This window comes from Aegilops tauschii, chromosome 7 (genome assembly GCF_002575655.3).
Source record: "Aegilops tauschii subsp. strangulata cultivar AL8/78 chromosome 7, Aet v6.0, whole genome shotgun sequence".
NCBI lineage: Eukaryota > Viridiplantae > Streptophyta > Magnoliopsida > Poales > Poaceae > Aegilops > Aegilops tauschii.
Genome location: NC_053041.3, coordinates 147,581,535 through 147,594,484, shown reverse-complemented (window position 1 = coordinate 147,594,484; position 12,950 = coordinate 147,581,535).

The following is a 12,950-nucleotide window of genomic DNA, read 5'->3' as shown; positions in this document are numbered from 1 at the left end:
GCCCTCGCCGGCGCCTCGTCCCCTCCCTCCGGCGTCCTCCTCCCGCTTCTCCGGCCTCCTCTCCGGCGGGCAGCGCCGCCGCTCGGGAACCCTAGCTCGATCCAGATCGGTACAGTAACCGTACGTTGACTTCCTCACCCCCCGAAATATTCCAAGTCTTTGCAATTTTACGATATGTGCACTTGTTCTTCATTGCATAACTCACTGTGCATAGCTCCGTTTTGTGCGTGTAATATGTCAAATTGTTTGTCTCATGATTATATACATTTTGTTCAATTGCACCATGTTCATTAGAGGCCATCTTGATGCCCAAATCTCTGTTGCGAGAGTGCTAGTTGCTGTTATCTGCTGGTTCTTAACAGAACTTGGAGATTTGACATGTTTGTATCATTTAATCTGTGCATCTTATGGGCATGAGCTCTACATGTTTTTTGTTTTATGCCATGCCATCTTTCTAGTGGTGTATGACATGTATTTTTGTGGTCTCTGTGGTGACTAGCACAAGCATGCAAACTAGGCCCCGTAATGTTTCTGATTTCAGGGACTTAGTGAGATTTCTTTAAGTCTTTGTCTGCTGTTATTTTGTTGCCATGTAAACTTGATGCTACAGAGAGATCCATGCATATTTCGGAGATGTTCAGTAAGGATGTTTTGTAGCTATAGTTGTAATTCATCCATTACTTCCCTTGTTTACAATTATTGAGTGCCATAGCATGACTCAATCTTGCTCTACTTTTGCTATAAAATATTTCTGACAGATTCTTAACATGATATGCAATGTTGCCAAGCTTATTGTAGTTGATCCATACATGCTATGCTCTTGTTCTTTCCATGGATAGCTTCATAAACATGCCATCTTTCTGTAGGTATGCTAGTTTTGTCATGCATTGTTTTGTGGTGAGGGCATCAAGCTCACAAACATGCCTTCATATTATTGTTTCTGACATGCTCTGTTTTCTGCCAAGTCTGTAACCTGATAATGAAACTTGCTATGTTTACATGCTTGCCATCATATTTTCTGGTCCTTTTTGGATTATGGTCAATAAGGGACTTTTGTCATACGCATGTAGTAGAACACTGTCATGCCTTGCTTTGCTATGTTAAGTTCTTGTAGCATGTTGATTTCGTGCTCTGAACATTGCTACCTGATGCTGCTTTCTGCCATGTCCAGTAATTTCACCAAGTCTGTGAACCTGTTATCTTTTGCACTTTTGCCATGCTTGTTTGAGCTTGTAATCTTGTGATCTAGCCGTAGCTCAGTGTTCATATTTTGTCAAGCATCTCCTCTAGATTACTGTCATAAGCTTTGTTGCTATGTTGGAGTGCTGTAGCATTGTTACTTGTTGCATGTTAAGTGCTATCATGCTGTTAATCGCAGATTCGTGTCATTCTTGTTTTGCTTGCCATTTGCAAACCGTGCATCCGTTTCCGGTGATCTTTATATCGATTTCGACCTAAATCATCTCATCTTTCTAGTGGCATGCTTGGTTTGCCAATTTACTCCCTTGTTCATCTTTTTCCTTCCGGAGCACGCATATGCATCGCATATCATATCTTGCATATCATACATGTTTTGCATCATGTTGCTTGTGCATTTCTCGTGGTTGATTGTGGTTCCGTTGTTTCGTGTTCTTGTCTTGGGTAGAGCCGGGAGACGAGTTCGTGAACGAGGAACCTGTTGAGTACGCTTACGAGGATCAAGCTTTCGACAACTCTGAGAACCTTGCAGGCAAGATGACCACCCCTCGAAATCACTTCTATCTTTGCTTTGCTAGTTGTTCGCTCTATTGCCATGCTCCGCTACCTATCACTTGCTATATCATGCCTCCCATATTGCCATGTCAGCCTCTAACCATCCTTTCCCAGCAAACCATTGTTTGGCTAAGTTATCGCTTTTGCTCAGCCCTTCTTATAGCGTTGCTAGTTGCAGGTGAAGTTGAAGTTGTTCCATGTTGGAACATGGATTTGTTGTGATATCACAATATCTCTTATTATATTAATGCATCTATATATTTTTTAAAGGGTGGAAGGCTCGGCCTTATGCCTGGTGTTTTGTTCCACTCTTGCCGCCCTAGTTTCTGTCATACCGGGATTATGTTCCTTGAGTTTGTGTTCCTTACACGGTCGGGTGATTTATGGGACCCCCTTGACAGTTCGCCTTGAATAAAACTCCTCCAGCAAGTCCCAACCTTGGTTTTACCATTTGCCACCTAAGCCTTTTCCCCCGGGTTTTCGCGAGCCCGAGGGTCATCTTTATTTTAAACCCCCTGACCAGTGCTCCTTCGAGTGCTGGCCCAAACTGGGCGATGTCCGGTGCTCCCTGGGCAACCAGGGTCTATGCCAACCCGACGTCTTGCCCATCCGGTGTGCCCTGAGAACGAGATATGTGCAGCTCCTATCGGGATTTGTCGGCACATTCGGGCGGCTTTGCTGGTCTTGTTTTACCATTGTCGAGATGTCTTGTAAACCGGGATTCCGAGACTGATCGGGTCTTTTCGGGAGAAGGTTTATCCTTCGTTGACCGTAAGAGCTTATGATGGGCTAAGTTGGGACACCCCTGCAGGGTAATATCTTTCGAAAGCCGTGCCGGCGGTTATGAGGCAGATGGGAATTTGTTAATGTCTGGTTGTAGAGAACTTGTCACTTGACCCAATTAAAATACATCAACTGTGTGTGTAGCCGTGATGGTCTCTTCTCGGCGGAGTCCGGGAAGTGAACACGGTTTGAGTTATGTATGACGTAAGTAGGAGTTCAGGATCACTTCTTGGTCATTGCTAGATGACGACCGTTCCGTTGCCTCTCTTCTCGCTCTCTTTTGCGTATGTTAGCCACCATATATGCTTATTGCCTGCTGCAGCTCCACCTCATTTCACCATCCTTTCCTATAAGCTTAAATAGTCTTGATCTCGCGGGTGTGAGATTGCTGAGTCCTCGTGACTCACAGATTCTATCAAAACAGTTGCAGGTGCCGACGATGCCAGTGCAGATGATGGGGTCGATCTCAAGTGGGAGTTCGATGAGGAACATGGTCGTTACTATGTGTCTTTTCCTGATGATCAGTAGTGGAGCCCAGTTGGGACGATCGGGGATCTAGCATTTGGGGTTATCTTATTTTCATTTGGATCTTGACCGTAGTCGGTCTATGTGTGTATTTTGGATGATGTATGGATTATATTTATGTATTGTGTGAAGTGGCGATTGTAAGCCAACTCTTTATCCCATTCTTGTTCATTACATGGGATTGTGTGAAGATGACCCTTCTTGCGACAAAACCACTATGCGGTTATGCCTCTAAGTCATGCCTCGACACGTGGGAGATATAGCCGCATCGTGGGCGTTACAAGTTGGTAATCAGAGCCATCCCCGACTTAGGAGCCCCCTGCTTGATCGAATCGCTGGCGTTGTTGAGTCTAGAATAAAAATGTTTTGAGTCTTAGGATTATATATATCGGAGAGTAGGATTCTTTTTACTCCTCAGTCCCTTCGTCGCTCTGGTGAGGTGTCCTAACGTAGAAGTTTGACTATTCTCTCCTGAAATTTCACTAAATTTTTTTTTAGGATCACGCGGGTATCTTGGAATCGTTCCGATGGTTTTGTGACGAGAACATTGTTCTTGGTGCCTCCTGACATTTAGGGGTTGTGGCAGTGTCCCGGGGAGTTGACCTCCGAGGTGTTGTCGTCACAATTTTATCGTTGCAGTTATGGAATACCTGAGTTTCGCCGACATCGAAATCTCTTTTATGCAGTTGTTGGTGAGATCACCTCGACGCCACCCAGTACTGGGGCGGGAGTTCGGGAGTATTGCCATAACTTGTATAACGGATGTTTTTCGAAGGTTGAGGTAAACGATTTCCGAAGGTTTCTTGGTTATGTGTTGACGGATGGATACAGCTTGATCTAGGGATTGCTAGTTTGGGTGATATATTTTGTGTCCCCTATATCCCCAACACCAGATTGCATAACCAGAAAGTTTCGGGGGTTTATAAGTGGGAATTCAAGTAGCCTTAGGATATCTTTCCGACAGACGCATGATATGAGATTGGGGTTCGACGTCTAGTGGTCCGCCTGTACACGGTTGGTTTTACAGTGGTCTCGTAGTGTGTTAAAGAGTCCTTGGCTATGCCGACTCGGGGACGCTTCGTATGTCATGTGCACAGCCTTGTACATGATGGTGCTGTACGATTGAGCCCATGTGGGCCCCACCACGAAAACTTCGGACGAAATCTCTATCATATGTTTGTTCCGGCTTATTCTGCAAGCCAATACTTTGTGTTGTTTTGAATTGTGATATTCGAGTTGCTTCGAAGTCAAATGTTGATTCCATATCTTTTTCAAGTGGCTTCTCAACTTAATGGAAGTGTGATGGTTTACTATGGAATTCATTCGTTCATCCTCGTTCGAATGTTTATTGTGAAGACTATATGTTGCAATTTCTATCCGTTGATTCTACTTGTCTATTTGTCTATCAAGATGCTTACGGATGTCACCCTCTTCAGGATGGCTCCGCCAACGCATCAGAATCCGGAACGCAATGATGGGAGTCAAGCGAACCCTCCGCCAGCACCTCCGCCTCCGGAGGCATGGCAAGCTATCATGGCAGCCACCAACGCCAATGCTCAGATGATTCTGCAATTCTTGCAAGAACACATCCAAGGGCAAGGCAATCAAGGCAATCAAGGTCAAGGCAACAATCAGCCTCACTTCGCTACACTCAACCAGTTTCTCGCAAATCAGCCCAAGTCTTTCAGCTACTGTGCCGAGGCCACGGATTCCGATGATTGGCTCGTGGACATCAACAAGCATTTTGAATGTAGCAATGTCAGGCCTGAGGACTATGTCAAGTTTGCTTCTTTTCAGCTCAAGGACCAAGCTGCTGATTGGTTTCAACAATACAAAGATTCCAGAGGAGGTCGTGTGATCACTTGGACTGACTTCTGTCGGGACTTCAAAGCGCACCACATTCCACAAAGTGTTCTTGAGAGAAAGCGTGAGGAGTTCCGCAATCTCAAGCAAGGCAACATGTCCGTGTATCAATACAACATCCAGTTTCAGAAACTTGCTCGGTTCGCTAAACAAGACGTTCCTGTTGAAAAGAGCATGATCTATCACTTCAGAGGTGGCCTTAGAGAGGATCTGCAGTTAGCTCTCGTTCTTCTTGAGCCTACTCAGTTTGATCAATTCTATAACATGGCACTGAAGCAAGAGGCTGCTCAGCTCAAGTGTGAGGCTTCTAAGAAAAGAGTCAGGGATGCAGTTCAGTCTTCTTCTTCCTCACTTGTGGCAGCTAAGCAACAAAAGTTCTGGTTGCCTCCTCCTCCTCCGTTTCGTCAGCCTTACCAGCAGAAGAAAAAAGGTGGCCATGGTTCTTCCAACTCTTCCAACTCTGGCTATCAGAACAAATCTCAGAATCAAGCTCCAAAGTCCAATGCTCCTTATCACCGTCCACTCTCAGAGGTGACTTGCAACAAGTGTCAACAGAAAGGTCACTATGCTAACAAGTGCTTCAACCAAAGGCGTCTTTCTCCTCCTCCTCCTGTCAGATCTTCCTGCAATGCAGTGGTCAAGCATAATCCAAAGTCTGCAAAGGTGAACATGATGAATGCAGCTCAAGCGGAGGAATCTACTGATGTGATAATGGGTAATCTTCCTGTTAATGATATTCCTGCAAAAGTTCTTTTTGATACTGGTGCATCGCATTCTTTCATTTCTAGACCTTTTGTGGCTATGCATGATCTGGTTACTGAAGTTTTGCCGAGTCCTCTGTCTATTGTTTCTCCGGCTCGACAACTGACTTCTCGAGCATTCGTTCGGGATTCCGCAATCTAGATGGGCAATTATAAATGCCCGTCTTCTCCAATGGTTCTTGGTGACTCGGATATTGATTTAATTCTCGGGATGGACTGGCTTTCTAAGCACAAGGCTCAACTTGATTGTGCTGCCAGGGAAATTCAATTGACACACTCTTCTGAGGATGTGATTATTTATGCCGCTCGTGATGAAACCACTCGGTTATTTTCTCTCAATGAGAAGGGCGAATTGAATGCCATCTCTCAGATTCCAGTCGTTTGTGAGTATCAAGATGTCTTTCCAGAAGAGCTTCCGGGTATGCCTCCTCACCGGCCCGTTGAGTTCGTTATCGAACTTGAGCCAGGCACTGAACCGGTTTGCAAGCGTCCATACAAGCTTGGACCCAACGAGCTGAAGGAATTGAAGAAACAGCTCGATGAACAAGAGCGTCTGGGTTTGATCAGACCGAGTTCATCTCCATGGGGTTGTGGTGTTCTTTTTGTCAAGAAGAAGGATGGCACGGACCGACTTTGTGTCGACTACCGTCCATTGAATAAGAAGACAATCAAGAACAAGTATCCACTTCCCAACATCAATGAGCTATTCGAGCAACTCAAAGGTGCTAAAGTTTTCTCCAAGCTTGACCTTTGTATGGGTTATCATCAGATTCACATTCGTGAAGAAGATATTCCCAAGACAGCATTCAGAACAAGCCTTGGTTCTTATGAATATACTGTCGTGTCTTTCGGCCTTGTCAATGCTCCTCCAGTATTCTCTCGGATGATGAATTTCATCTTCAACCCATATACCAATGAATTCGTCCTGGTGTATCTCGATGATATCTTGGTCTTCTCCAAGAATAAGAAGGATCATGCCAAACATTTGCGATTGGTGCTCGACAAGCTCAGAGAGTATCAATTCTATGCGAAGTTCTCCAAATGTGAGTTTTGGCTTGACGAAGTTCTTTTCCTTGGTCACATCATCTCTGCCAAGGGCATCGCTGTTAACCCCGAGAAGGTGTCCGCAATTGTGAATTGGGAACCTCCTCAGAATGTCAAGCAGCTCCGCAGTTTTCTTGGTCTTGCAAGCTATTGCCGAAGATTCGTTGAGAATTTCTCCAAGATTGCAAAGCCTCTTTCCAACCTCCTCCAGAAGCATGTGAAGTATGTCTGGTCTCCTGAGTGTGACGTTGCTTTCAACACTCTCAAAGAGAAACTAGTCACAGCTCCTGTCTTGACTCCTGCTGATGAATCCAAGCCATTTGAAGTTTTCTGTGATGCTTCTCTCCAAGGTCTCGGTGCTGTGTTAATGCAAGAGAAGAAAGTTGTGGCCTATACCTCTCGTTAGTTGAAGCCCAATGAGAAGAACTACCCCACTCACGATCTTGAGTTGGCGGCAGTTGTCCATGCATTAATAACGTGGAGACATCTCTTGTTGGGAAGACAAGTGGACATTTTCACCGATCACAAGAGTCTCAAGTACATCTTCACTCAGCCCAACCTCAACCTCAGGCAGACTCGATGGGTCGAAATGATTCAAGAGTACAATCCGAGTATTGAATATACTCCAGGCAAGGCCAATGTCATTGCAGATGCTTTAAGCAGGAAGGCTTATTGCAACAGCTTAATTCTCAAGCCATTCCAACCGGATCTTTGTGAAGCTTTCCGCAAGCTGAATCTCCAAGTTGTTCCTCAAGGCTTTCTTTCCAACCTCATAGTCTCTCCTACTTTGGAAGATCAAATTCGTGAGGCACAACTTCTTGATGCCATGGTGAAGAAGGTGAAACGTGGTATCGACAAGGGTCTTTCCAAATACAAGTGCTATCGCATTGTTCACAGAGACACTTTATTCTTCGAGGACCGGATTGTGGTTCCTAAAGGTGATCTAAGGAAAGTCATTATGAACGAAGCGCACAATTCTCTCCTTTCCATTCATCCTGGAAGTACGAAGATGTATCATGACCTCAAGCAGTCGTATTGGTGGACTCGAATGAAGCGAGAAATCGCTCAATTCTTGAATGAGTGTGATGTCTGTCGAAGAGTGAAAGCAGAACACCAACGACCAGCTGGTCTCCTCCAACCTCTTGCTATCCCAGAGTGGAAGTTTGATCATATCGAAATGGACTTCGTGACTGGATTTCCAAAGTCCAGGCGTGGAAATGATGCTATCTTCGTTGTCATCGACAAGCTTTCTAAAGTGGCTCATTTCCTTCCAATCAAAGAATCCATCACAGCAGCTCAGTTGGCAGAGCTATACACCTCCAGGATTGTCTCTTTGCACGGCATTCCACAATTGATTTCTTCAGATCGTGGAAGCATCTTCACCTCTAAGTTCTGGGACTCCTTCCAGAAGGCCATGGGCACAAATATTCGCTTCAGCACAGCTTTCTATCCTCAAACTAGTGGCCAAGTCGAGCGAGTCAATCAAATTCTTGAAGATATGCTCAGGGCTTGTGTCATTTCCTTTGGCATGAAATGGGAAGATTGTCTTCCATATGCCGAATTCTCCTACAACAACAGCTTCCAAGCGAGTTCGGGCAAGGCCCCATTCGAGATTCCCTATGTCAGAAAGTGCCGTACTCCTCTCAATTGGTCAGAGACGGGTGAACGCCAACTTCTTGGCAATGACTTAATCACTGAAGCTGAAGAAATGTGTAAAGTCATCCGTGATAATCTCAAAGCCGCGCAATCGCGCCAGAAGAGTTACTATGATAGTAAGCACCGTGATGTGGCTTTCGAGATCGGAGACCATGTCTACCTCCGCGTCTCTCCAATGAAAGGCACTCGTCGCTTCGGTATCAAAGGGAAGCTTGCCCTAGATACGTGGGTCCTTTCAAGATCATTGGCAAAAGAGGCGACCTCGCCTATCAACTTGAGCTTCCTTCCAACTTCGCGAACGTGCACGATGTGTTCCACGTGTCACAGCTCCGCAAGTGCTTCAAGACGCCTGAGCGCACCATCAACTTCGAAGAGATTGACCTCCAAGAAGATCTGTCTTATCATGAGCACCCCGTTGCTATTCTTGAAGAAACTGAGCGCAAGACTCGCAACAAGTCAATCAAATTCCTGAAAGTGAAGTGGTCGCACCATTCCGACCGGGAAGCCACCTGGGAACGCGAGGACCATCTCCGTTCCGAATATCCGGAGTTCTTTCAGTCCTAGATCTCAGGACGAGATCCTCTCGTAGTGGTGGAGTGTTGTAACACCCCGCATGTAACTTTCCATATTTGTAACTCCAACTCTTGCCATTTTCGGCTATGTGTCATGATATTCCCTCTGTGGTCGGGTTTTGTTTGTCGTTTTGCATTTTGTTCATGTCATGCATATCATATCATGTCATCATGTGCATTGCATTTGCATACGTGTTCGTCTCATGCATCCGAGCATTTTCCCCGTTGTCCGTTTTGCAATACGGCGCTCCTATCTCCTCCGGTGCACCCCTCTTGTTTTCTTTCGTGTGCGGGTGTCAAACTTTCTTGGAATGGACCGAGGCTTGTCAAGTGGCCTTGGTATACCACCGGTAGACCACCGGTCAAGTTTCGTTCCATTTGAAGGTCGTTTGGTACTCCAACGGTTAACCGGGTAACCGCAAAGTCCATTTGTGTGTGCAGCAAAACCCCCCTCAAAATCAGCCCAAAACCCATCAAACTCTCTTCCATGCTGTAGGTCGTTCGATCACGATCGTGTGGGCGAAAACCACACCTCATTTGGAGTCTCCTAGCTCCCTCTACCTATTTATATGTGACCCTCCCGAAAAAACATTCGCAGTCCCCGAAACCCTAACTTTCCCCGCCGCCACCGGACGTGTCCGGCGCCCTCTGGACATCTCCCCGCCGCCGCGCCCGGCGAACCAGCGCCCGCCACGTCACCATCTCCACCGCGCCCGCCGCCGGCCCGCCGCAGCCCGGGCTGGGCCCCCCGGCCCGCATCGCCGCCCGGCCGCGCCGCGGCTGCCTCGCCGTGCCCCGCCGCCTCCCTCCTCGCCGCGCCGCTGCCGTGCGCCGCCGCCGAGCGCCGCCTCGCTCCGGTCGTCGCTCGCCTCACCGTCCGCCGCCCCTCGTCTTCCCGTCCGGCGCCGGCGCAGCCTCGCCGCCGCCGACGGCCGGATCCGGTCCGGTCGCCCTCGCCGGTGCCTCGTCCCCTCCCTCCGGCGTCCTCCTCCCGCTTCTCCGGCCTCCTCTCCGGCCTCCTCTCCGGCGGCCTCCTCGCCGCTCGGGAACCCTAGCTCGATCCAGATCGGTACAGTAACCGTACGTTGACTTCCTCACCCCCCGAAATATTCCAAGTCTTTGCAATTTTACGATATGTGCACTTGTTCTTCATTGCATAACTCATTGTGCATAGCTTCGTTTTGTGCGTGTAATATGTCAAATTGTTCGTCTCGTGATTCTCTACATTTTGTTCAATTGCACCATGTTCATTAGAGGCCATCTTGATGCCCAAATCTCTGTTGCAATAGTGCTAGTTGCTATTATCTGCTGGTTCTTAACAGAACTTGGAGATTTGTCATTTTGTATCATTTAATCTGTGCATCTTATGGGCATGAGCTCTACATGTGTTTTGTTGTATGCCATGCCATCTTTCCAGTGGTGTATGCCATGTATTTTTGTGATCTCTGTGGTGACTAGCACAAGCATGCAAACTAGGCCCCGTAATGTTTCTGATTTCAGGGACTTAGTGATTTCTCTAAGTCTTTGTCTGCTGTTATTTTGTTGCCATGTAAACTTGATGCTACAGAGATAGCCATGCATATTTTGGAGATGTTCAGTAAGGATGTTTTTAGCTATAGTTGTAATAGACCCATTCCTACCCTTGTTTTCAATTATCGAGTGCCATAGCATGACTCAATCTTGCTCTACTTTTGCAATAAAATATTTCTGGCAGATTCTTAACATGATATGCAATTGTGCCAAGCTTATTGTAGTTGATCCATACATGCTCTGCTCTTGTTCTTGCCATGGATAGCTTCATAAACATGCCATCTTGCTGTAGGTATGCTAGTTTTCTCATGCATTGCTTTGTGGTGAGTGCATCAAGCTCACAAACATGCCTTCATATTATTGTTTCTGCCATGCTCTGTTTTCTGCTCAGTCTGAAACCTGATAACGAAACTTGATATGCTTACATGCTTGCCATCATATTTTCTGGTCCTTTTTGGATTATGGTCAGTAAGGGACTTTTGTCATATGCATTTAGTAGAACACTTCCATTCCTTGTTTTGCTATGTTAAGTTCCTGTAGCATGTTGATTTCATGCTCTGAACATTCCTACCTGATGCTGTTTTCTGCCATGTCCAGTAATTTCACTAAGTCTGTGAACCTGTTATCTTTTGCACTTTTGCCATGCTTGTTTGAGCTTGTAATCTTGTGATCTAGCCGTAGATCAGTGTTCATCTTTTGTCAAGCATCTCCTGTAGATTAATGTCATATGCTTTGTTGCTATGTTGGAGTGTTGTAGCATTGTTACTTGTTGCATGTTAAGTGCTATCATGCTGTTAATCGCAGATTCGTGTCATTCTTGTTTTGCTTGCCATTTGCAAACCGTGCATCCGTTTCCGGTGATCTTTATATCGATTTCGACCGAAATCATCTCATCTTTCTAGTGGCATGCTTGGTTTGCCAAGTTACTGTCTTGTTCATCTTTTTCCTTCCGGAGCACGCATATGCATCGCATATCATATCTTGCATATCATACATGTTTTGCATCATGTTGCTTGTGCATTTCTCGTGATTGATTGTGCTTCCGTTGTTTCGTGTTCTTGTCTTGGGTAGAGCCGAGAGACGAGTTCGTGAATGAGGAACCTGTTGAGTACGCTTGCGAGGATCAAGCTTTCGACAACTCTGAGAACCTTGCAGGCAAGATGACCACCCCTCGAAATCACTTCTATCTTTGCTTTGCTAGTTGTTCGCTCTATTGCCATGCTCCGCTACCTATCACTTGCTATATCATGCCGCCCATATTGCCATGTCAGCCTCTAACCATCCTTTCCCAGCAAACCGTTGTTTGGCTAAGTTACCGCTTTTGCTCAGCCCTTCTTATAGCGTTGCTAGTTGCAGGTGAAGTTGAAGTTGTTCCATGTTGGAACATGGATATGTTGGGATATCACAATATCTCTTATTAAATTAATGCATCTATATATTTGGTAAAGGGTGGAAGGCTCGGCCTTATGCCTGGTGTTTTGTTCCACTCTTGTCCCCCTAGTTTCTGTCATACCGGGATTATGTTCCTTGAGTTTGTGTTCCTTACACGGTCGGGTGATTTATGGGACCCCCTTGACAGTTCGCCTTGAATAAAACTCCTCCAGCAAGGCCCAACCTTGGTTTTACCATTTGCCACCTAAGCCTTTTCCCCCGGGTTTTCGCGAGCCCGAGGGTCATCTTTATTTTAAACCCCCGGACCAGTGCTCCTTCGAGTGCTGGCCCAAACTGGGCGATGTCCGGCGCCCCCTGGGCAACCAGGGTCTATGCCAACCCGACGTCTTGCCCATCCGGTGTGCCCTGAGAACGAGATATGTGCAGCTCCTATCGGGATTTGTCGGCACATTCGGGCGGCTTTGCTGGTCTTGTTTTACCATTGTCGAGATGTCTTGTAAACCGGGATTCCGAGACTGATCGGGTCTTTTTGGGAGAAGGTTTATCCTTCGTTGACCGTGAGAGCTTATGATGGGCTAAGTTGGGACACCCCTGCAGGGTAATATCTTTCGAAAGCCGTGCCCGCGGTTATGAGGCAGATGGGAATTTGTTAATGTCCGGTTGTAGAGAACTTGTCACTTGACCCAATTAAAATACATCAACTGTGTGTGTAGCCATGATGGTCTCTTCTCGGCGGAGTCCGGGAAGTGAACACGGTTTGAGTTATGTATGACGTAAGTAGGAGTTCAGGATCACTTCTTGGTCATTGCTAGATGACGACCGTTCCGTTGCCTCTCTTCTCGCTCTCTTTTGCGTATGTTAGCCACCATATATGCTTATTGCCTGCTGCAGCTCCACCTCATTTCACCATCCTTTCCTATAAGCTTAAATAGTCTTGATCTCGCGGGTGTGAGATTGCTGAGTCCTCGTGACTCACAGATTCTACCAAAACAGTTGCAGGTGCCAACGATGCCAGTGCAGATGATGGGGTCGATCTCAAGTGGGAGTTCGATGAGGAACATGGTCGTTACTA